The sequence below is a fragment of the Macrotis lagotis genome, chromosome 6 (assembly GCF_037893015.1).
Source record: "Macrotis lagotis isolate mMagLag1 chromosome 6, bilby.v1.9.chrom.fasta, whole genome shotgun sequence".
Classification (NCBI taxonomy): Eukaryota; Metazoa; Chordata; class Mammalia; order Peramelemorphia; family Peramelidae; genus Macrotis; species Macrotis lagotis.
In genome coordinates this window covers 232,843,750-232,866,120 of record NC_133663.1, presented here as the reverse complement: position 1 = coordinate 232,866,120, position 22,371 = coordinate 232,843,750, and the positions used below count along the sequence as shown (strand labels likewise).

The 22,371-nt window shown below is 33.2% G+C and overlaps 1 protein-coding gene across 3 annotated transcripts in view; it reads right to left on the bottom strand.

The window, feature by feature from the left end:
* Positions 1–22,371, bottom strand: part of MID1 (midline 1) — a 447,000-nt gene that overhangs the window by 255,828 nt on the left and 168,801 nt on the right. Inside the window, exon 1 of one of the 3 annotated variants that reach the window (XM_074192473.1) lies at positions 19,829–21,332. The exons of the other annotated variants lie outside the window; for them this stretch is intronic. The gene's annotated coding sequence lies outside the window, so the exon portion shown is untranslated. Of the gene's footprint in view, positions 1–19,828; positions 21,333–22,371 lie in introns of those variants that run through there. 3 annotated transcript variants of the gene reach the window in all.

Below are 22,371 nucleotides of genomic sequence, written 5' to 3'. Positions count from 1 at the left end.
TTACCTATCCTTTAATTGCTGAATGGATATTGCCTCAGACAAACTGAGTCCTGGAAAAGACCTTAGTCTATAAGGTTCAAGGTCTCCCACTAGGTCCCACAAGGACCTCCCCAGGGTCATCAGCAATAGTTCTGACCTATGTCTTACCCCTTGACTCTGTTGACTCTAAAGGAGAAAGTGAGGGTGATGCCTTTGCACAGTCCTACTTCATTTAAATTCAATTCACTTGCAAGCCAAGACATTACCCTCCTGATGTCATAGATCATATTTGAAAACAAAGGACCAACAAGTAGTAGGATCCAATTGAGTTTTGACTGAATATTAGACCTGCAAATACCATGCTCTCCCCAGAGCTCAAAATCAGATTAAATGTAAACAGGACAATTTGGCAAAATAAAATACAATAAAGCATAGGTAACAGATTTCAAAACTGTGTCAATATGTGACAAGCAGGGATGCTTATTTATGCATTAGAGGTTGCTGTTTTTATTTGGGTTTGACACCAATTCTTTTCACCCTACAGAATTTGCTTCAGAAGGACTTTCTCTGGACTAGCCTAGATAGAAAGAAAGGTGTGCCATATAAGATACAAATTGAAACAGGTTGCCGAAAAGGAGTACAAAGGAATGCCAGATACTTGTTCCAATAAAAAAACAAATGCATTTTGCTGAAGTTGTAAATTAATTTTTAAAATTATATATTACTCAGTCAATAAGCATTTATTAGGTGTCTATGATATATTAGATAATGCATTAAGTGCTGGAATGAGGTATCAGGAATGAAATTGTATCAGTGATGTGATTGAAGAATAATGCTGACAGAGTTCTACTGTTCTGCAATGAGATCTTTGGGATGTTAGATCCAATGATGAGAAAAGAAGTCTGGAATAACAAATCCAAGAAAACAGGAGAAAGAAAAACATAATATAAAAAGAGTAAGATAGATTTTGTGAGAAGTATTCAAGACTAAACAGATAAACCACAGAAAGTTCAAAATAAAAAAAAAAAACATGGCTGGGAACCAGGAAGTAGCAAGAAGCACACAAAGTTCCAAAGACCAGTGATTCTGTTTCAAGAGATGACTGTGGTTTCCATATTGGTTTTTTTGTCTTTTTAAATAATAATTTAAATTGTGCCAAGCAAACATTCATTTATTCCTCCTTCCTTCCTTCCTTCCCTTATTTCTTTCCTTTCTTCTTTAATTATTTCCTTCTTTTTTTCATTCCCTCCTTTCTCTCTCAGGTCCTCTGCTTCTAGAACTAATACATTTTATACAGTATGATGTGAAGCTCATTAAAATTTATATAATACATAGCAAGAGGTATACTCTGAATAAATATAAAAGAATCAGAGGGGTTTTTTGTTTATTTAGTTTAAAGCCTGGGTCTCCCAGTCTCACCCAGTCCTAAAGTGTAGTAAGTGGCATCTAGCAGGTCCAGTGCCAATAAAGATTGGAAGCTCTAACCTGTTCCATTTTTTAACATGGGCAAATTTTCCCCTTCTTAGGTTCTAATGGTTCTCAGATCATCATAATTAGGTTGGTCTTATTTTGAATCCTTAATCACCTTTAGCCTTACTGAAGGTCAGAACACCCAGATTCAAGCGATCGGCCACCCCAGCTACCCTAGCAGTAGGGACTATACTACTCCTGTCATACCCTTCTGTCTTACTAGAGAAGCATTGCAAACTTGCAGATTAAACCCTTCTTTGACAAGCAATCATTAATATAATATCATAAACTCAGAATGCTCTAATATATACATGAAAAAGTTACAGGTTTTTAAATTCATTAGTATTCATCACAAGGTTTGTACATGACTTTTTAAAAATAAATTTATTGAAATCTTTTCTTTCTATATTACCTACCATCTCCAAACGTATTTCTCCTCTCTACCCCTTTCATTCAAAAGGCCAAATGTCTTTGATATTTTGAAGGGAGGTCTAGAAGAATGTTAGGGTGACCATGTGTTAAGAGTTGGGAATAGAGATGGTACAACATAAATTTTAATTCTAAGATCAAAGAGAGTAGAAATTATTTCATTATTTATATTTCCATCCCCAAAATCTAGCAATGTCTAGAAAAATAGTAAGTGCTTGATAAATATTTGTTAAAAAAATTGATTGAAATCCTAATTTCATAAAAGGGGTATTTTGAGAGAAGAGGTATGAACTGTTCATACATATATATATATATATACATGCATGTGTGTATATATGTGCTATGTATGTAGGAAGTAAGGTTTGATGTTTTAGATCTGATATTCAAACTGGGGGTTAGTAAACCTATTTGATTTAAAACGATGATCTCCAATGGAGTGGACAGGCTTGAAGAGGTGACATTTTTTCCCCCATTGATGAGGCAGTATCCTCTATATTAAAAACTGATTCCAATCTTAAAAACCACCTCCAAATCACCTTCAGTGATCTCATAACTTGGATTGTGGGAGATAAAATATTGATACCTTCTTAGAGGAGAAAAATGAACAGCAGTCTTTGGATTTTGCCAAGGGGGAATATGTGATTTTATGCGACCAATAGTAGCAGTTGGGATTTCAAAATTCAAATCTGAGATTTTTCTTTTGACCTTGTTCTCTTTTCACTTGTGATAAACAAAGGAGGGAGAAAAACTTTCCCCATGTCTTACTCTTCTTACAAAGGATAGAATAATAGAAAGATTAGTGGTTTTTTCGATTTCTCTGTGGGGAAAAAGTTATTCCCATGATTCTCTTCTTCTACCAGCATTTAGGAAATTCATGTGGTCTTCTATTAATGTAGTTCCAACAAGAGACTCATGAGAGTTAGTCACTTTATTACCACACTTCTTTCAGAAATAATTATGTAATTTTATTTTAGAATTTGAATTAGCATATTTAATTAGAATTCTAATCGTTAAAATTGTATTAGGAAAATATAGTATTAAATTTAGAATATTAGAAATATTTAGAATAACTTAAAATTATGATTTTAGAATTAATTTGGAAGTATTTAGTTTGAATTTGAATTAATTTAGAATTAGAATATTAAGAATAATTTATATTTAGAATTACATATTTGAATTTAGAATATATTAGATATGGAATAGGAGTCTATTTTCATTATGTATGAGTCCTTTTATAGATTTTCATGTTTGCACTGAGTTAAAAACTTTCTTTTATATGTCTTATAAATCTCTTTTTAGTTTAATTTTTTTCATTAAACAAAAATCTATATTCTCTTCCTCCTATCTTGCCCCTATTAAAAATGAGTAAAATCATCCTTTTAATTAATGTGGATGGTAAAAAAACCCCAACAAATTCCTACATTGTACATGTCCAAAAAATATGTCCCATTCTGCATCCTAAGTCTGGAAAATTCTACCTTTAGTTTTGTGGAGAGTAAATTCTCATGAAGTCCAGTAGTCTAGAACATTACAAAAGTATTGATCCCCAAAAGTTTTGGAATACAAGATGACTCAATCTTCAGCCAAGAGGAAGGACTGTAATGCTTCATTTTCTAGTTTTAAACAGAGTGACACTTTTCATTCTCTAACATTTACAGGTACATCTAACCAGTATAAATATAACCCAATGATATACTTGATTTTGAAAGAAAGTGAGGGATTTTAGTACCTTCATCTTTTCCTAAAAATAGATTTTTCCTAAAAATGTAGAAACAGTTAACATACAGAATTTGTGTATCAAACAATAGGTTAGGTATATTCAGATATAATGACTTGTTTTTCAGGGAAAATAATAATATTGGCCAATGGAAAGGTAAAATCAAAATATCTTTGGAGAATAGCTAAATCAGGTTACAAAATCTCAAAGTTTAGTGATTGAGAGCAGATATTCTAAACTGTCACATCAAGTTTCAGATAGTTGTGGAAACCAAAGAGACAGAGACAACAGGTTACGATGTGGGGAGTAATAATATCTAATAGGACAAAGAAGTAAAAAAAAGAGAAAAAGAATGAAAGAACTAAAAAGTTTAAGTCAAGAACCAGTTTCATGGTAAAAGCAAATTGTCTCATGACAAGACGTCTACATATGTCTTCCTTTTGATATTATCAAAGAATTGGAGTATGCCAATGCAACTTAACTTTCCTCATAAGGGATTCACTCAGATGAAACTCAAGGATCAGATAAATGATCAATGCAGCCAAAGCAAATAATTTTGGACTTGGGAAAAATTTTTTTTCAGTGAGCAAACCTAATTCCTTTTTATCCTGGCACTGAGAACTGATTAACACTTATTTCAACTCAACCATCCCCTGTCTTATCAGTACTTTGCACAAATTTACTAAGAGGAAGAAGAAAATTCCAGGTTTTCTCTCTTGGCTACAGTTATTTATAAGCTTGGAAGCCCAAGAACTCACTTCAAGTTTTCTTGAAGTTACTACTCTTTGAGGCAGACTATGAAATCAACTCCCAGAGATTAAATTCCTGCTGAGGGAGAATGAGTAATTCAAAGTATCCAATTTGACCCTTTGATACTCACTTTGAATGGAAACTACTAAAAAAGCAAATCAGGTAGCTCTATAAGTGTAGAAATAAGTTAAAATATGATCAACTTACATTTGATACTCAATTCAAATGTTCTCTGGAATGAACTGCATTATTCATGATCAAAGTTCACTACATCTACACACCATCACCTCAGATTGGGGTTCTCTACACTTCACCTAGCATAAATCAGAAAATTCTTCTCTCAGATGATCACCATAATTCAGGTGAGTCAGTTATAGTAGGGTCTACTTACACTTTGACTAAGCTAGTACTAATGAGCTAATTGTACTATTGGACAGAATAATTCAGTGAAATACATTTCGATTTGATTAAGTTAAATTTCTCTAGGATTTGTCACCTTTTCCATCCAATGGGTACCTGTTCTTAGGTTTCTAACCAATTTATGCATCATTTAGAAGTTTAATTGTAATAATGACTATGATAATGGATATCATCAATCCATTAAATGAAAGACATTACAAAGCTGCTTTATTAACTTGACGATGATATAAAAAACAAATAGAAAATTTAGTAAATTTAGTAAATTAGATCTCTGGAAAGAGTGGTCTACAGTTAATTGTGATTATTTTATTCCAGGAAATCTATCAGTCAAAGTATTCTTTAGGAATTCTTGCAGAGTAAGTGTGGATGTGATGGAGAGATTCAATTTTTTTCTCCTTCATCACCTTTTCTGTCTTGTCAAAATGCCGGTATCAGCAACATTAGACTAGGAGCAAAAGGATAACCCAATTTTTACATTGGTTTTAGCTTGGAATTCATGGACAATTTAGAATTTGTCTTACAGTCAAATCAAAAGACTTTTTAGCATTGAATTTCTCTCGATCAATGAAATGTTCTTGCTTATTTTCATGATTTTGTAATATAACTTAAGTAATTAGAGTTTCCTTGATTATTGCAATTCCTTTTGGTAGATAAATAAGCATTCATATTAAGTAATTTTTATGTGCCAGGCACTATACTAAGCACAAAGGATACAAAGAATGTCAGTCAGTCAATAAATATTTAGTAAGGGGCAGGTAGATGACACAGTGCATAGAGCACCAGCCCTGAGGTCAGTAGGATCTGAGTCTAAATCTGGCCTCAGAGACTTGACACTTCCTAGTTGTATGACCCTGAGCAAGGCACTAAATCCCATTGCCTTACCAAAAAAGAACAAACAAACAAAAGATTTTTTAAGCTCTTACTAGATCCCCATCACTGGGGACATAAAAAAGGTAACAGACAATCTTTGATTTCAAGGAGCTCCCAGTCTAATGGCAAATAATTATGAATAGACAAGTTATATAGGATAATTTGGAAATAATCAATAAGGAAAAGATACTAGAATTAAGGGGAAGAAGAAAAGTTTCAAAGGTGGGAAATGTATTCTTAGTGGCAATTACAAATGGAAAGTTAAAGGGTACAGTAGATCAAATGCTAGATCTGAAGTCAGGAGGACTTTCTAAGTTCAATATGGCCTCAGACACGTACTAGCTCTGTGATACTGGCAAATCACATAACCATGTTTCCCTCAGTTTCCTCATTTGTAAAAATGAACTGGAGAAGGAAATGGCAAACCACTCTGTTATCTTTGCCAAGAAAACCCCAAATGGGGCAAATTGAAACAATTGAAAAAAATTAAGTAACACCATTTTGATTAAATGAAATTGAAAAGGTACTTTATAAACAAAATGAATACATGGAAGATAAGAAATGATCAAAGGGAGAAGATGGAAATCTTTGTAATGTAACAAATAAATGTTAAATTTGGAGTTACATAGATACACATATATGTGTATATATACATATAGATAAATGTGTAAGATATCTGAGAATGTCTCTCTGTATGAGAATATTTTTCTATAGATATTTCCAAAAAATTTTCTCTAAAAGATAATTGGTCAAAGAAAATGAGCACATTTCAAAAGAAGAATTACAACATCTTACCATTTGACAGAAAGATTCAAATTATCAATAAGACAAATAGAAATCAAAATATTTCTGAGATTTTATCCTCTGCCCATCTAATTTGCAAAGGTGACAAAAGATGGACATAGGCAATAATGAAGGTCTTTTGGGAAGAGAGGCATTATTTTTTTAGGTTTTTTCCAAGGCAATGAGGTTAAGTGGCTTGTCCAAGGCCACACAGTTAGGCAATTATTAAGTGTCTGAGGCTGCATTTGAACTCAGGTACTCCTGACTCCAGGGCTGGTGATCTATTCACTGCTCCACCTAGCCACCCACACCACTATATTATTAATGGAACTCTGATTTAGTAAACCATTTTGGAAAGTAATTTGGACTTGTGCAAATAAAATAATAAAAAAAACCATACTCTTTGACCCAAATATTTCACTAGTAGCCATATACTCCAAAGAAGTAAGCGATCTGAAGAAAGTTACTGCATAAAAAATATTTATAGTAACATTTTTTTGGTAGCAGCAAAGAATTGGAAACTAAATACTTATCCATTAGAGAATTTCTCAACAAAACTGTGTGATATATGAATGTAATGGAATATTACTGTACTATGACAAATATGATGAATAGAAAGAAGCATGAAAAGATTTATATGAGCTTATGCAGGGAAGTCAGCAAAGACAAAAAAAACACATGAGATACATAACTACAGAAAAATTTAAAAGAATAACAACCATAAAAAACAATTGAAAAAATATTGCAAAATGACAGTCACATGGTCTAAAGAAGAGATATGAATAATTTCCTTTTGAGAAATGAAAGATCCACAGATGACCATAGCATTTACTTTCAGATTTGTTCAATTACTTATTGAAATTTGATGATTTTTCTCCCTTTTCCCCTTAAAAATATTTTGGGAGGGGTGAGGGGAAAGTTTGTTGGTATAATAGATATTTAAATATGTGTATATATATATATACATGCAAAATTATATTAAATGCTTATTGAATGATATATAACTTTAACTCAAAGTTTCTATGATTATTGAAGCACCTCTTGGTAGATGGCCTTTCAAAACTTTGGTAAAAAAAATTATTATCCTAATGATAACTTTGTCTCTGTCTGTCTGTCTGTCTGTCTGTCTCTCTCTCTCTTTTTGAATTTAGGCTGTTTCCTAGATGAAAGTCACACAGTTTTACTTCAGGATGCACTTGAAGCCATTCTGACTTTGGAAGAAATCATGAAACAGACATTTCAATAACTCAATGTCTTCACCAGTCTATAAAAAGGTAGTAGAGTAAGTCTTTCATAAATTCATATATATGAATACATTAATCATATTATCATATTAATAATCAATTAAATATTAATCATATATTATATTACATATATAGTTATATAATATATAGATTTATGTCTAAGCATAGAAGTATAAAGATATATGCAAATATATACATTTTCATAAATTCATATTATATATATATATATATATATATATATATATATATATATATATCATGACTTAATATCTTTCATGCTGCTTGACTTGGTTTTCAGTTTTCAGATGATCATGACCTTAGTAGTAAATGCTATATCCTTGAAAATCAGAATCTAGAGTATCTTCAATAAATTGAGAAGTATTAAGAAACATATAATAAAAATTAGTTCTCATGACAAGGAGTGACTGCATATACCTTCATTTGATCAAAAGACTGATGTTTGGTGGCAATGTCTTTCTTCACTTCTAAAAACACTCAAATCCTGGATCAAATATCATTAAGCAACTGAAGCAATTTTAGCAGTCTATACTTGGGTGAAAGTCTAAATCTATGCTTTTTTTGCTATAGGATGGTATTTATGAAAATAAACTAGACTGTTTAAATATTTGGTAGAAGAGAACTAGGCAAGTGGAATTGGTGTAAATTATCTAAGAATAATATAGATAAAAAGGGAAAATCAGGACTGTGACTTAAGAAGTTGTGCAAAATTGCAGAATTGGGAAGAAATTCTACCATAATACTCAGCACCATTGAAACTATTACTAGAATACTGAATATAGTTCTTAACTTCCCAATTAGAAAGGTATGTTGAAAACTTGGAAAAGTTCAGAGAAAAGCCACAAAGAAGATTAAAGAGTTTGGAAAAAACTCAGAGGAGAGACTGAGGGAATTGGAATTATTCAATTCGAAGAAGAGAAGGTTAAGGGCTAATTTAATAATGCTGTTCAAATATATGGGTAGCTTTTGCATAGGGGGCTGGTGACCACCTGTTCTCCATTTCCATTCAGGACAAAAGAGAGGAAACAGGCTTAAACTGCAACAAGGGGGATTTGAGTTAGGTATAAGGAATTTCCTGACTAAGAGAGTTGGTAAATAATAGGACAAGACCCAAGGGAGGATATGGAATATCCAGATTGAAAATTCTTTAAAGTTAGACATTTCTCACATACCTGAGATGGCTTAAACATGAATTTGACTAAAGGTAAGGGAGACCCTAGACTTGACATCCTATTACACACTCTTATACTTCAAATTAATTTAGAAGCATTTTAATCCTTTACTGCCTCAATTTCTCTTCTTTTCAGAGATTCTCTTGATCTAATCCTAATCTAGTAAATCATTCCTAAATTCTGACATTTTAAATCAAGTTTTCAAATTAAAGAAATGTCAAGTTTTGTCTGGGAAAAGGAAATTTTTTTAACTTGTATTTGTTTAGGTGAGGTGAACCACAGTTATAGAGGAAATGATGGAGGGGAAAAGAGAGATGGAGGCTGTGTATAGACCCAGAGTACATACAGCATGCTGGGATTAAGGCTAATTAAGATGTTGACTGAATCTATGCTAATCATGTTCCACCAGACTCTGCAGGATTAGTATGTAAATTGGTAAACTCTGTTCTAAAATTGCCCTACCAGCTGAGGTCTAATTACTGACTAGACATAACAAATAATAATGGGATTTGTATTTTAGGATGTTTAATTATGGAAATATATGTCTGAAAAAAATACTAGTTGTATTGCAAAAGGAATTAATTCATAATGTTTTACTAGTGATTTGTGAAATTTTGCACCTTTCATGCCTTACAGAGCATTTTAGTAGATAAGGGAAAAAACCAGAAAAACAGCATTCATGAGGGGACTAGAATGACAATGATTCACACAGTGTTTAAGTGTTTAAGTGATTCTCCCCAAGCTACTCAAAACCAAATTGTTTAGTTGCTGATAAGCAAGATATTATTGAGCTTTCAGCTCCATGTAGAATTGTTGGTATCATCAATGGGAATTTTCCTTATTCATGATCTATAACAATAAAAGATGCAGAGGATTTAACTCAACTAATGTGGAGACAATATTAAAAGCGGGAATACTAGGAAGCACTAAGATAATAAGAACACGTGTTTAAAGAAAATGAAATTCCTTTTACATTTTTTGATAAACTCATAAAATTACAGTAATTACTATATAAATCAGGAAATGATTAAGTTAATCTGGACTAATAAAACACATAGTTTGGACTCAGAATAGCAAAATAAAAGAAAAGATATTTTTTAATATCCACCCTAAGATCATCTTCTTTGGAATCATGTTTATATAATTTCATGATCCAGCATTTCTAAAAGCCACATTAACAGAGATTTTATTAACTATTTGCTCAGTTCATGTCTCATATCATTTTAAGGGTTCTAGGGCAATCATTAAATCTTTATTGAATTTTACAAAATAAAAATAAATTATTCATACCACTCTAATGCATATTAATATCCCACTGCCCTCTTGTCCACATTCATCAAACCAAATTACCTACTTAGATTAGATTAATTTCAATTTAGGAATAATTTGAAAGAGAAAATCATGCTCACTATACACCAAGTATAGCAAAAGCTGCTCTAAACCTACTGAAAGGTGATTATTAAATATTTATTAATGAACTAATGAGTCTATGCTTTGGAAGGTGTGGAATCACAATCCTATTTAATCAAACAGAGCTAAAGAAAACCATTATGCTATATTTGTAAGTAGTTCAAACTTTTTGTTCTCAAACCCTTTTATAATCTAAAAAATTATTGAGGACTCTCCACCCAATGAACTTTTGTTATGCAAGTTATATCCTTCATTTTTCACATTCAAGATTAAAATACATTAGTATTATTCTAACATTACTTTTGACCTCCAGGTCATCCAGAAGGTCCTTGATAAACATTGGTCTATACCATTTTTGTTTCTTACAAGTCCATGCATTTGAATTTACATTTTTTCCAAATACAGCAGAGTTAAGTTAATCAATCAATAGGCCAATAAGGATGAGATTTGTGAATTCACATAGGATCTTGATTCATCCTTTAACAAGCAGTAAGAATGGCAGTAGTGAATTAATGTCCTCTGATCTTCTTTGGAGTGCAAAGTGATTGATGGGTATTAAAAGTAAGAAACAATTCTCAATAATACCCTCATGCTATTTGTCTTTGCTAATTTTACCTTGTACAGTATTAATTGTATATAAAATAGGTGTCAAGTTTGTATTTTGACTTCTCTTTTCATTAAATCTTATAGTCCAAGAGGTACTTAGGAAATTTTTGATATCCTCCTAATAGAGTAATAAGGAGACAGCTAGATAGCTCAGTGGATAGAACTCTGGACCAGGAATCAGAAAGAACTGAATTCAAATCCAGCCTTAGACATTGAGTAGCAATGTGACCTTGGGCAAGTCACTTATCTTCTGTTTATCTTAATCCAGTGGAGAAGGAAATGACAAACCACACTAGAATCCTTGTCAAGAAAACCCCATGGACAGTTTTGGTGTGGCATGGTCTTTGGGGTCATGAAGACTCAACTGCACAACTGAACAATAATAGTTTAATAAACTGAAACTTTCACCCATAATGTAGTATAGAATTCTATTCTCTCTTTCATGCAGATACATTAAGTTCACATGGTGAAATTCCTCATCTGGGAAACACATTACTGATAAAAATTATTATTTACATATTTGCATTGCCAAATACCCAGACACACCTGTCAGCAATTAGATATCATTTATTACTTACTTCTAAAGTTTAGTGTTAACCCAACAGCCATTGAACAGAAGATGGAGTCAGAACCTCTTGAGCTATATAGTTCTTTTTCTTTCCCTTACTGTGTTATTTTGGAGAAGTTGGTGTGGAGTAAAAGCATTTCACAGTGTTTTATAAAATATTTTCCAATACAATTTCATGCTTATAAACAGCATGTAAGGCAATGTCATCTGTAAACTCCATGAAAGCAGGGACCAATGCCTTGTTGACTTTCTGCATCATTTCCAGGGTCCAATACAGAGCTCAGGACGAAATGAGTAATTAATAAGGGTTTGTTGAATTAAACACAAATCTAACAAGAGAAATTTAACTAACCATGTACATTATAAATCCAGTAGTTTTGGAACTTATACTTTGATACCCAAAGACTTGCAAATCTTAAAATGGAGAGGTTTAACCTTTTAACTCCTAGTCTCTGAAAGCCTACATTTCCATATTCAAAACAAAGATACAATTTCGTTTGTAAAAGGATATATATACATACATAAATACATATATGCATATATAAATCATATTATTGCATATAATATATATAGTATGTTATGCTATAAATATAGCACATATTCTATAGTATATAGCATATGAACTAAAACATGTATTATAGTATATATTATATGTAATAATATATAATTATGATTTGTTGTGATATAATTTAATATAGCATATAATAGACTAAATAATATGTATTATGTCTGATATTATACACATACTACATATTATATATGTCACATATCTGGTATGGCATATATGATACTCTATTATTACATATTCTCTGCTATATATACTATATGTAACCTATATATATATAATAATAGGATAGGTATGTATATATATATATATATACACATAGGTGAATACATATATGTATGAATAACTATATCTATATCATGTATATCTATATCACCACAAACCCAAATTACCTTCAGCTAATTGCACTAATCTTATGTTTAACTTTGGCTACAGAAATATTACCAGATTCTCTATTTTGTTGTAGGTGATATTTTAAATGATTATCTTCAAATAAATGAGAAACTGCCAGAGAAGTAAGATAGTTTGTTCATTTTAGACCTTATGTGAAGAACTAGGAGTAATGAAGAAAGTTGCAAAGAGACAAATTAATCTTGACTCAGAAACAACTTCCTCATATTTAAAACAATCCCCAAATGGAATCATCATTTGTGTGACATCAGCCACGTCACCCCTCCTCTCTGTCCTTTAGTTTAATCATGTGTCAAAGGAAGGTTGAACTATATGATCTCCTAGGTCCCTTCATCTTTATGATCATAAGATAAAGTTATCCCTCAAAGTCATTCATTTTAGCCATTAAGATGAGACAGCTTGCCAACATTTATCAAACTGGATGACTACTTCTCACTTCTTTGTTTGAAAAGCTAAGAAACTATGATATTGTATGATATTGTACATATCAATCAATTAATTAATCTGCAAACATTATTAAAGACAAACTGTGCTAGGTGCTGGGAATACAAGAAAATAGAATAAAACACTTCCTTCTTGCTATGAGCTTATATTCTAATATCAGAGATGAATATATTTATTTAAATATATTTATAGCACAATTATAAAGTTAATAAATACATGTCAAATGGTTAAATAGTTTAAAATAGATTGAAAGGGAGGGAAAAAGGAGTTGGGGGTGGGGAAGATCATGAAAGGCTTCATGCATAAAATAGGGCCTGAATTGCATAAAGGAAGAGAAGGAAGTGGTGGTCTGGTGGAAGTGCATTCTCAGCATGGAGATGAGATGAAATGTAATGAGTGATGAACAAAGAGAAGGCCAGTTTGTCTAGATTAGAGACAGTAGGGAGGGGAATAAAGTTCATCTAAAAAAAAAGTAAGTTAGGGCCAGTTTAAAACTTTACATTTAACATTTTATTCTGGAGTTAAGTAAATAATGCAGTTACACAATCAGATTTACAATGAAGGAAAATTACTTTTATAGCTATGTGTGGAATAAAGAAAAGTTGTGAGACTTGAGGCAGGTGGAACAGAAGTTTTTGCAATAATATAGTTAAGAAGTAATGCATGTTTGAAATAAGGTGATAGCAATGTGTATGGAGAGAAGGGGTCAGTTATGAGAGATGTTGAATTTGTTTGATTTTGCTGATCTTCATTTTTTTCCCCACTCACCTTTTGTTCTGTTGCCAGGGATAGCTAACTGGCCCAGAAAAGGGGAAGGACTATTAAAGAACTAATGTGATATGAAGATAAAAAGATCATAATATTATACAATAAATTATTTATATTAAGTATGGTGTATGAGAATGAGCTTAGGATTTCTATGCTACATATTCCCAGTCAGGAATGAAGTGGAGCTAACAAAGAAAGCAAGAATATATTTGCCTGAAATCTTGAAGAACTTAATTAAAGGGGATTCAAAACTGATAAGAAAAAAAGGCAGAGGGAGCAGCTAGGTGGTTCAGTGGATAGAGCACCAGCCCTCCTGGAGTCAGGAGTACTTGAGTTCAAAATCTGGCCTCAGACATTTAATAATTACCTAGCTGTGTGGCCTTGGGCAAGCCACTTAACCCCATTGCCTTGCAAAGAAACCTAAAAAAAAAAAAAGAAAAAAGGGGAGAAAACCAATAAGCAGTGTACCCAGGGAAGATAAAATGTGCAAAAAAAGGAATTGGGAATCCACTTAATTTCAGTGGAGGCAAAAATGCAAGAAAATCACCATCAACAAAATCAAATATCTATATAGAAATGGACAAAACAAAATTAGAGATTCTAATTGAAGGAGGAAAATTTTACTTTAGGGTAGGTAAGAAGGTGTGGTGATAAAGCAGTATATAGTTAAGAAGACAGTCTCATGTGAGAAAATTCAGAAATTACATTATGGAAGAATGAATGAAGATGAAATGAAATCAGAGAAAAACATTATCATCAGAGCACACTATAGACTTATTTGATAGAAGGAAAAATGTGGAAAACATAGTTAATTTGGTTGAGAGATATGATGTAGTGATAAGGGAATTTTAGTTACTCACATATCTGTTATAGATCTCTATCAAAAGTACAGTAGTTTAGAATTTCTTGATTTGTTAACAAAATGATTATTTCATCCATTAAAAGATGCAGGAAGAAAAAAGACAGAAATTGATCTTGAATCTGATTGTCAAAGACAATAAGGAACTTGTGTTGGAAATAATGGGAACCTTGGAGGTAAGTGACTACTTGGAATTAAGTTCCATGAATAACATACTATATATCCAATCTTCAGGCAAATACAATGACTGTTGTCCACACCTGAATTATTCTCCAACTCTGTCTACTGGTTTCCCTGGATTCCTCCAGCTAAATCTCACCTTCTACATGAAGCCTTTCCTATTTCTTCTTATTTCTAGAGCCTTATTTTTGCTTATGGTCTCCTGTACCTAATTTGTTTTCACATAGCCATTTGCATGATGTCTCCCCCAATTAAATTGTGAACTCCTTGAGAGCAGGAACTGTCTTTTACCATTCTTTGTAATAGCAGGAAAGATAAGAAACTCTTATAATTGTAATTCTACCTAAAGAAGGAGTTCAGATAATAAGTATGAACAGGAAATAATGAGTATGTACAGTAAATAAATCAAATAAAAAAGATAAAAAAGCAACACAAAAAAGATGTCAGCAAGTATAGGTAATAGGTTGAAGGTTAATGACATGGCATGATCCTCTAAGAATAATGTCAGGAGTGCTAAAATTCATAATGAGCTAAGGTTGATTTCTGGTTATAATGAGGAAAAGATTAAAAAAGAGATAGAATTATTATTCATAGTGGATGAAATGATAGCTGATGACTCAAGAATGGAGAATTACCCAACTCTTATTTTATTTCTATTTTTTTTTGCCAAGAAAAATGGTCTGTAGATTAGAAAATTCAAAATAAAAATAACTAATTGGGAGTTAAGCATCTCAGCCTTTGTTTACTTTGGGGTTCTCTATACAAATCAGCAGAAGTTACCCTACAAAAATACAGTTATACTTATTATACACACACACACATATATATATATACATATATATGTATATATATATATATATATGTATATGAGACATACTAAAAATTGCCAAGTTTCTCATAAGATCATAGGTTTAGAACTTGAAGGAACCTTAGAAGGCATCCAGTCATGTTGAGAATATGAGACTTCCAGAGATTAAAGGATTTGCCTAGGGTGACTTGGTTAGTGTCAGAGATGAGATTTAAACCAAAGATTCTTGACACCTATAAATTGAAGTTTACTCAGGAAATATATTTATTCCACTTGTTTTTGTCTGCAAAATATCCCCTCTCCAAATGGGCCCCTAATAGGTTAGGTTAGGTAGGGAGACTGCTATACTCCGTCTCAGCTTTGAAGAAGTCCCAGAAGATGGACCTTCATCCCAATTCACCAGAAGAATCTGGGTCCTTAAAAATTTGAGGGGGAGAATATGATGCAGAGGAAACTGGGCATGGGAGTGATGAGATCAGTTGGAGACAAATCTTGTAAATCTTTTATTCTAATTGTAAAGGGAATCTTCTTTTATTATCTAATTTAGGCCACACCTGAGGGCCTGACTTTCAAGCTGATTTGAGTTGCATTCTCTTTTGGTGGGGCAGGCAGGGAGCACAGGTCCTGGAAGAGCAACCAAAAGAGACCCTTCCCCAAGAGGCAAAATCTCCAATGACAGACTTAGGTCATTGCCAGGTCACCACCCCCTCCCATGGACTCTGGGAGAGAATTTAAGGAGATCTGAGGGAGCCTTTTTGACCTTCCAGTCTCCTGCTGAACCCTGGCCAGCTGACCTGGCCAATTCAATCACCAATCCACATGGTCTTCTCTTAAAAACTCTTTCTAACTTTTCTATCCCTTTCTTAATATGTAACTTCCTTTAATAATCTCTATTTTTCTTTCCAAAACCTGCATTCCCAAGTCTGAGTTGTGATTCTTCACAGGGAAGAACTGATCCCAAGAAACAAAATCAGCCTGGATGTATGTAACTTTGGGAGCTCAAAGGTTAAAAGAAAATGGCAAATTCTACCATATAGGAAGAGCTTTAAAGACGGCAAGTCTTTCATCTAAGCATCAGCTTTATTAAGTTTGGAGTAGCCCATCACCAGGTGATGCATTTTTGATAATAGCAACTCATGAATACCATCAGCAGAAGTTGCACCCATACTTATGGACAAGTGAAATACTAATGTCATTCAATCATTCAAATAAACACTTATTAAGAACTTACTCTGTGCTGAGCACTGTGCTAAGTGTTGGAGATAACACAGAAAAGTAAAAGTCAGATTCTGATCTCCCAGGAGCTCACAATCTAATGGAGCAAGATAACTCACAAAATAAATAAATAAAAATAGGAAGAAGAAGCCAAAAAGGAAATGGGGGATTAGAGTGAGGAGGAAAGATATGATGAAGTCTTGAAGATAAGTTGGAAATGATGAGAGGGTTGGCATTTGTCCCCTATTTAATAGAAGATCTGAGAGGAGTTCTCCAATGTCCACTCTCTACCCTGTCCTTTCAGAGGGAGGGAACCCAGGGCCAAAAGTATTGAGAAGATGTCAGTTTCACAGTTGATGCAATCTTGCAAAAGATAAGTTACTGGAGACAGCAGTAAAGTCCAGGAGGTCAACAGGAGTGCTAAGTATTAATATAACAGACTTAGCTATGCAAAAAAGATAATATGAAGAAAGCAATGTGAGAACACTCATTATTCTGAGGAATTTAGATTTTCTAGGCCAGGGATTGGCAAACTCTGGCTTGGAGGCCAAATTGTGTATGGCTTTTGGGTTAAGAATGGTTTTTTTTTTACATTTTTATATAAAGTTTTATTACACTTAAAAACATTTTAAAAAATTCTTAATTTGCAGGCCTTACAAAAACATGGAGGTCAGATTTGACTGAACTCTGATCTAGATTGACCCTGATATTGTATAGATTGAAGCTCAGAAGGTGAAACTAATTACCAAGGTCACATAACTTTTAAATGACAAAGCCAGGAGGTGAACCTACACCCTCTAGTTATAATTATGATTCCTGTGCAATAATTTCCATGAATCATCAAAAATAAATGAAATATTTCTCTATTTTGTTGTTGTCAGGTACCATACCTATGGATGATAAGCACAAAGCATATTAAAATATTTTGGACTATTGTTTTTGTTAGATTAATCTGCAAGTAACCAAAATTTTGTTTTCTATCACATGCAGTAAGTAAAACATTAAAATATTTGAAACACAATGAACTTACCAATTAAATCAGTTAAATGATAATAAGAAAAAAATACTGTATTAAAACTTTTATGTCAGAAAGATTAGCAGTTTTTTATTGACTGAAAACTCATTTGGAATTCAGTACTGTGATTGAGGTTTCTTTTGCTAGATGCAGCTTTGCCCCTACTTTAATTTCTTCATTTAACAATATTGAAAAATAGTGATATAAAATACTATTATATCTCTGCATATAATCAGAAAAAATATGTTAAAGGCTTTTAATTTCAAAACTCCTTCTCAATAAAGTATATCCTAAGGAGACAAACAATCTTTCTAATCTAAGTAAGAAGTCCCATGGTATAGTGAGTCATTCCAAGAAAGATCTGAAAATAACCCATGTGTCTTCTTTCACAGTGTATAGATAAATCAATAAATGATTGTTAACCCACAGTGGGGAGTCTAGAATTAGCTCTCAGCTCCTACCAAACAAACAAAACTAAATGAAAAGACAAAAACTTTCAACCATTTGGTTGAATTAGCTGTTTGGGGGGTTGAGAAAAGGAGTCAGAAATGCAAGCAAGTTAGAAACGAATTGATTTACTGGTTCCTTAAAATATTTAAGGGGAAAACAGTATCTTGCCTTAAGAAGAGGTAGATGCCTTTCATTATCTAGTATTATCAAATTCATACAGGAAATGTCATTTGAGTAGATTTGCATTTTTAAAAATTTGCTAAAGAAAATGTTGATATCTCCAGAATGAGTTCATTAGATTTAACTAGAAAATCCCACAGGATCGTTTCCATTATTAGTAAATAGAACACTATGGAAATGAATGTCATTAAACCATTTTATATGATCAGAGCAGATGGATACACATATTCAGGAGGAGTGCTAATAAAATTGTAAACCACTGTCCTTAAGCTTTGGTTAGTATATGGCTTATAATTTTGCCTTCATGATTAGCATAAACATAAAGATAAATCCTGAGGCAAAACTGAAAGAATATAAAATAATACTCCTGAAATGCTGCTTCCACATTCTCTTCCCTTAAAAAAAGGTAACCACGTAGTTATTTTATTCTTCACCATGACTAGATAAGCTTATGTCAATCACTTATCTCCCCCCTCCCCCACAGACCACCAAACCAAGTCATGAGGTTTTCTGCAATTTAATTGTGGGATGGTTTGTCCCAAGCCGAGTTCGTGTATTTCTAACTATCCAGGATGAAGTTTTCCATGATACTACAAAAGGAAATAAAAGATTGCAGACAAATACCAAAGCCACTTTTCTAAAAATAACAGGACTTTAGGGAGGAAAAGGTTAGACAATCATTTTCCAAATAAGGTTAAATTCACTTTCTTGAAAACATCTAAGGAGACACACACACACACACACACACACACACACACACACACACACACACACACACACACACACCCTGTACTTTTTGATTCTAGGGCAGCCTCCTCATTTCTTCCCTCCAATTATTACAGACAGCCAGTATCAGATACAAAAGCTGGAATTCTTTACAGCTAGATCAGATTTCGGTTTTTCAACCAGTTCAATCAGGTTCTTTCATTTATTTCCTACTTTCTTAGAATTACCCTTGGGTCTATTGGCTAGCTAGCAGTGAGTTTTAGCTGAAACAGAGCTAGTTAGAAAGCAGGTGAAAAGTGATGATAAAGAGAAATTCTCAAAGGAAATTCAATCTAGAAAATTTCCAGGGAAGCAGGAATTATACCCCCTTCTCCCAGCCCTCAGTGTCCTCTTCTTCCAAAACAATCTTAAAGGAACTAAATGTTGGATTAAATGCTTTATAAGAATGCAATTATCATTAAGCTAAATGCAAGCTTGTATAGATCTAGCTGTGTGTTTTATATTTGTTTTATTTAAAATCAAAAGTGAGGTTTAAATCAACTTTAAGAAAAAGCAAAGCACAAAGTTTTTTTTTTTCTCTCTCCAGAAAAAAACCCTTTCTACTGTAAACAGAGCTTCCCTCACAAACTAAAGCAGTTTCACAAAGGAGGGACAAAGCAGGGTGTCACCAGAATCATTAAGCAACTTCCCTTCCTCTAGACACAATCACTCCAACAAAGCAATTATAGTAGCATCATAGAGCGTAAGAAGAGAAAAAAATAATAACCTTACCAGCTTCTCCTACAGTATGTAGATGAAAAGAAAACAAAACCCTCCCAGCTGCTTTATCACATGCAACTAGGTCTGATAGAATGAATTGACTGAGGCAAGTATGAAAGGCTGAAGGCTTTTGTGTCCCTGTTTAGTTTCTCCTCAGCAACCTCTCCCTTGATTTTTTCCCTCACAAAGCCACTCTCCTATTCCCTAATCCTCTCACAAGAAAAAACTGCACACACCAATTGACTTCAACAGAATGCTTCTCCTGGGAGGTGGGGTGGGGAAGGGGGATGGGGATGGGGATGGGAGTGGAAAGAGGGAGAGGTTCTGCTGGCATTGGACCACTTCAGTATGCTAATCCCTGAGAGAGAGCATCCAAAAAAACTCTTCTGTCCGATTCAGGCCACTGGAACCTTGAGCACAAAGCCCTGTATAATTAGTGCCTGCTCATAAGGAATATCCAAGGAAATATACTCTTTTCCATTTTCTTCTGGCTACTAATTCTGAAGATAAAAAAAATGGCAGGAAAAAAAAACAAAACTAAACTTCTAACTAGTTTCTTCCTGTGGAATTTTAGAGGATTGGGTCGTTTAAAAGAAGTCATTTAAAAATGAGCCAGAAGCTGATAATATTATCTAACATATTTCCAATGAGCTGCTGTCATAGACATCTGCTTGTGTTTTACTTTGTCTAAGACCTAAAATAAATTACAAAAAAAAATTCCAGGAAAGACAAATCAAGCAAATATTCCCTCCACAACACCCATATACTCACATTTATAAAAGATGCAGAAAAGAACCTAAAAGTCATTGTCTCCATCAATAATTCAGTTATTCCTTAAGATTTTTGGAAGAGCATATAAAGATCATTAATTTATAAAGTTGCTATGAAGATAGCAACTTTTGCAAAATTAAAGCACATCTGTTCATCATGGTACAAGACCAAAACTTGCATTTCTGAAAAAAAATATCCATACCTTATAACTCCAAACATATTCAGCAAATTTGATTTCATGAGTTCTTATTTTACACTGATTATGTAATTAACCTGATACATATAAATTAAAAAAAGACTTACCTTTTCTATTATCTCATTTTAAAAAAAGAGTAAATAAATAAAAGAGGACGAAAGCAGGTGGCCCAGTTCTGCATTTGCAAAGATAGTTATTAGCCTTGTAGTAATTATTTGAAAGAAGGCTTCTATGCTTGTTCCTCTCTTCAGCTGTATGCCATTTGGGCCTTTTAAACAGAAGAATTGACATCAAACCACCAGCTTTACACACATACTAACACTTAAGAATGCCAAACTCAAGGCATGTCACTTCATTCCTCAGTGACCCTGCTCAGAAATCAGAGGTGACGGTTTGATGGATGAGCATCCCAAGAGACAATGTAAATTGTGACATCACAGTTCTGTCTGTGTCCACCTTCCCCCACCCCCATCTAATTATTGCTTCTCTTTGGCCAAAAGAAATCAGCCTTTGATGGGCTACAAAGCTTTCTCCCGTAGTGCAAATTAACTGAATATATATATATATATATATATATATATATATATATATATATATATATATATATATATACACATTGAAAGCCACAGTTTACATTTACTATGTTATCTTCAATTTTTCCCCCATTTTCCTTTGTTGTGGGGGTGTGTGGAAGCAGAGGAGAATTACACTCAGTGAAGAAATGACCAAAACAATTAAAAATCAATATTCTAGAGATTTTTTTAAGACCAAAATTGTAGTGTTAACTAGATGCTTGCTTTTTGCTGCTCCTTTCCTTCAAAATCATTGTCTGCCTGAACTCTATGGCCCTGGTACATTTTTCTTTAATCCACTTTAAGAATTTCACAATGAAACCATCTATAAATTGCAATAAACATTTAAAAAGTATATTGATAATGATGTTTTGTTATAATTTAGTTATTCTATGTAGACTTGATGCTTCAAACTGCACCATTTTTCCTCAGTGTGGTTGCTGTTTAGTTGTTTAATCATGTCTGACTTTTCATGATGCCATGGACCATACTGTACATGGGGTTTTCTTGGCAAGAATATTTAAATGCTTTGCCATTTCCTTCTCTAGATGATTAAGACAGAGTTAAATTGACTTGTCCAGGATCACACAGCTAATAAAAGTCTCAGGTCAAAACTGAACTCTAGGGGTGGCTAGGTGGCTCAGTGGATAAAGCACCAGGCCTGGAGTCAGAAGTACCTGGTTTCAAATCCAGTCTCAGACACTTAATAATTACCTAGCTGTGTGGCCTTGGGCAAGCCACTTAACCCCATTTGCCTTGCAAAAAAAAACTGAACTCCAGTCTTCCTGATTCCAGGCAGCTAAGTGACACTAGACTTGGAATCAGGGAATCTTGTCATCTCTTTTGAAGCTGACTTCAGACATTTGCTATAGTTGTGTGATTCTGGACAAGTCATTTAACCTTTTTTGCCTCCATTCCTCATCTGTAAAATGAATTGGAGAAGTAAATATTAAACCACTGAATAATCTTTGCCAAGAAAATCCAAATGGGATTACAAAGAATCAAGATGTGACTCA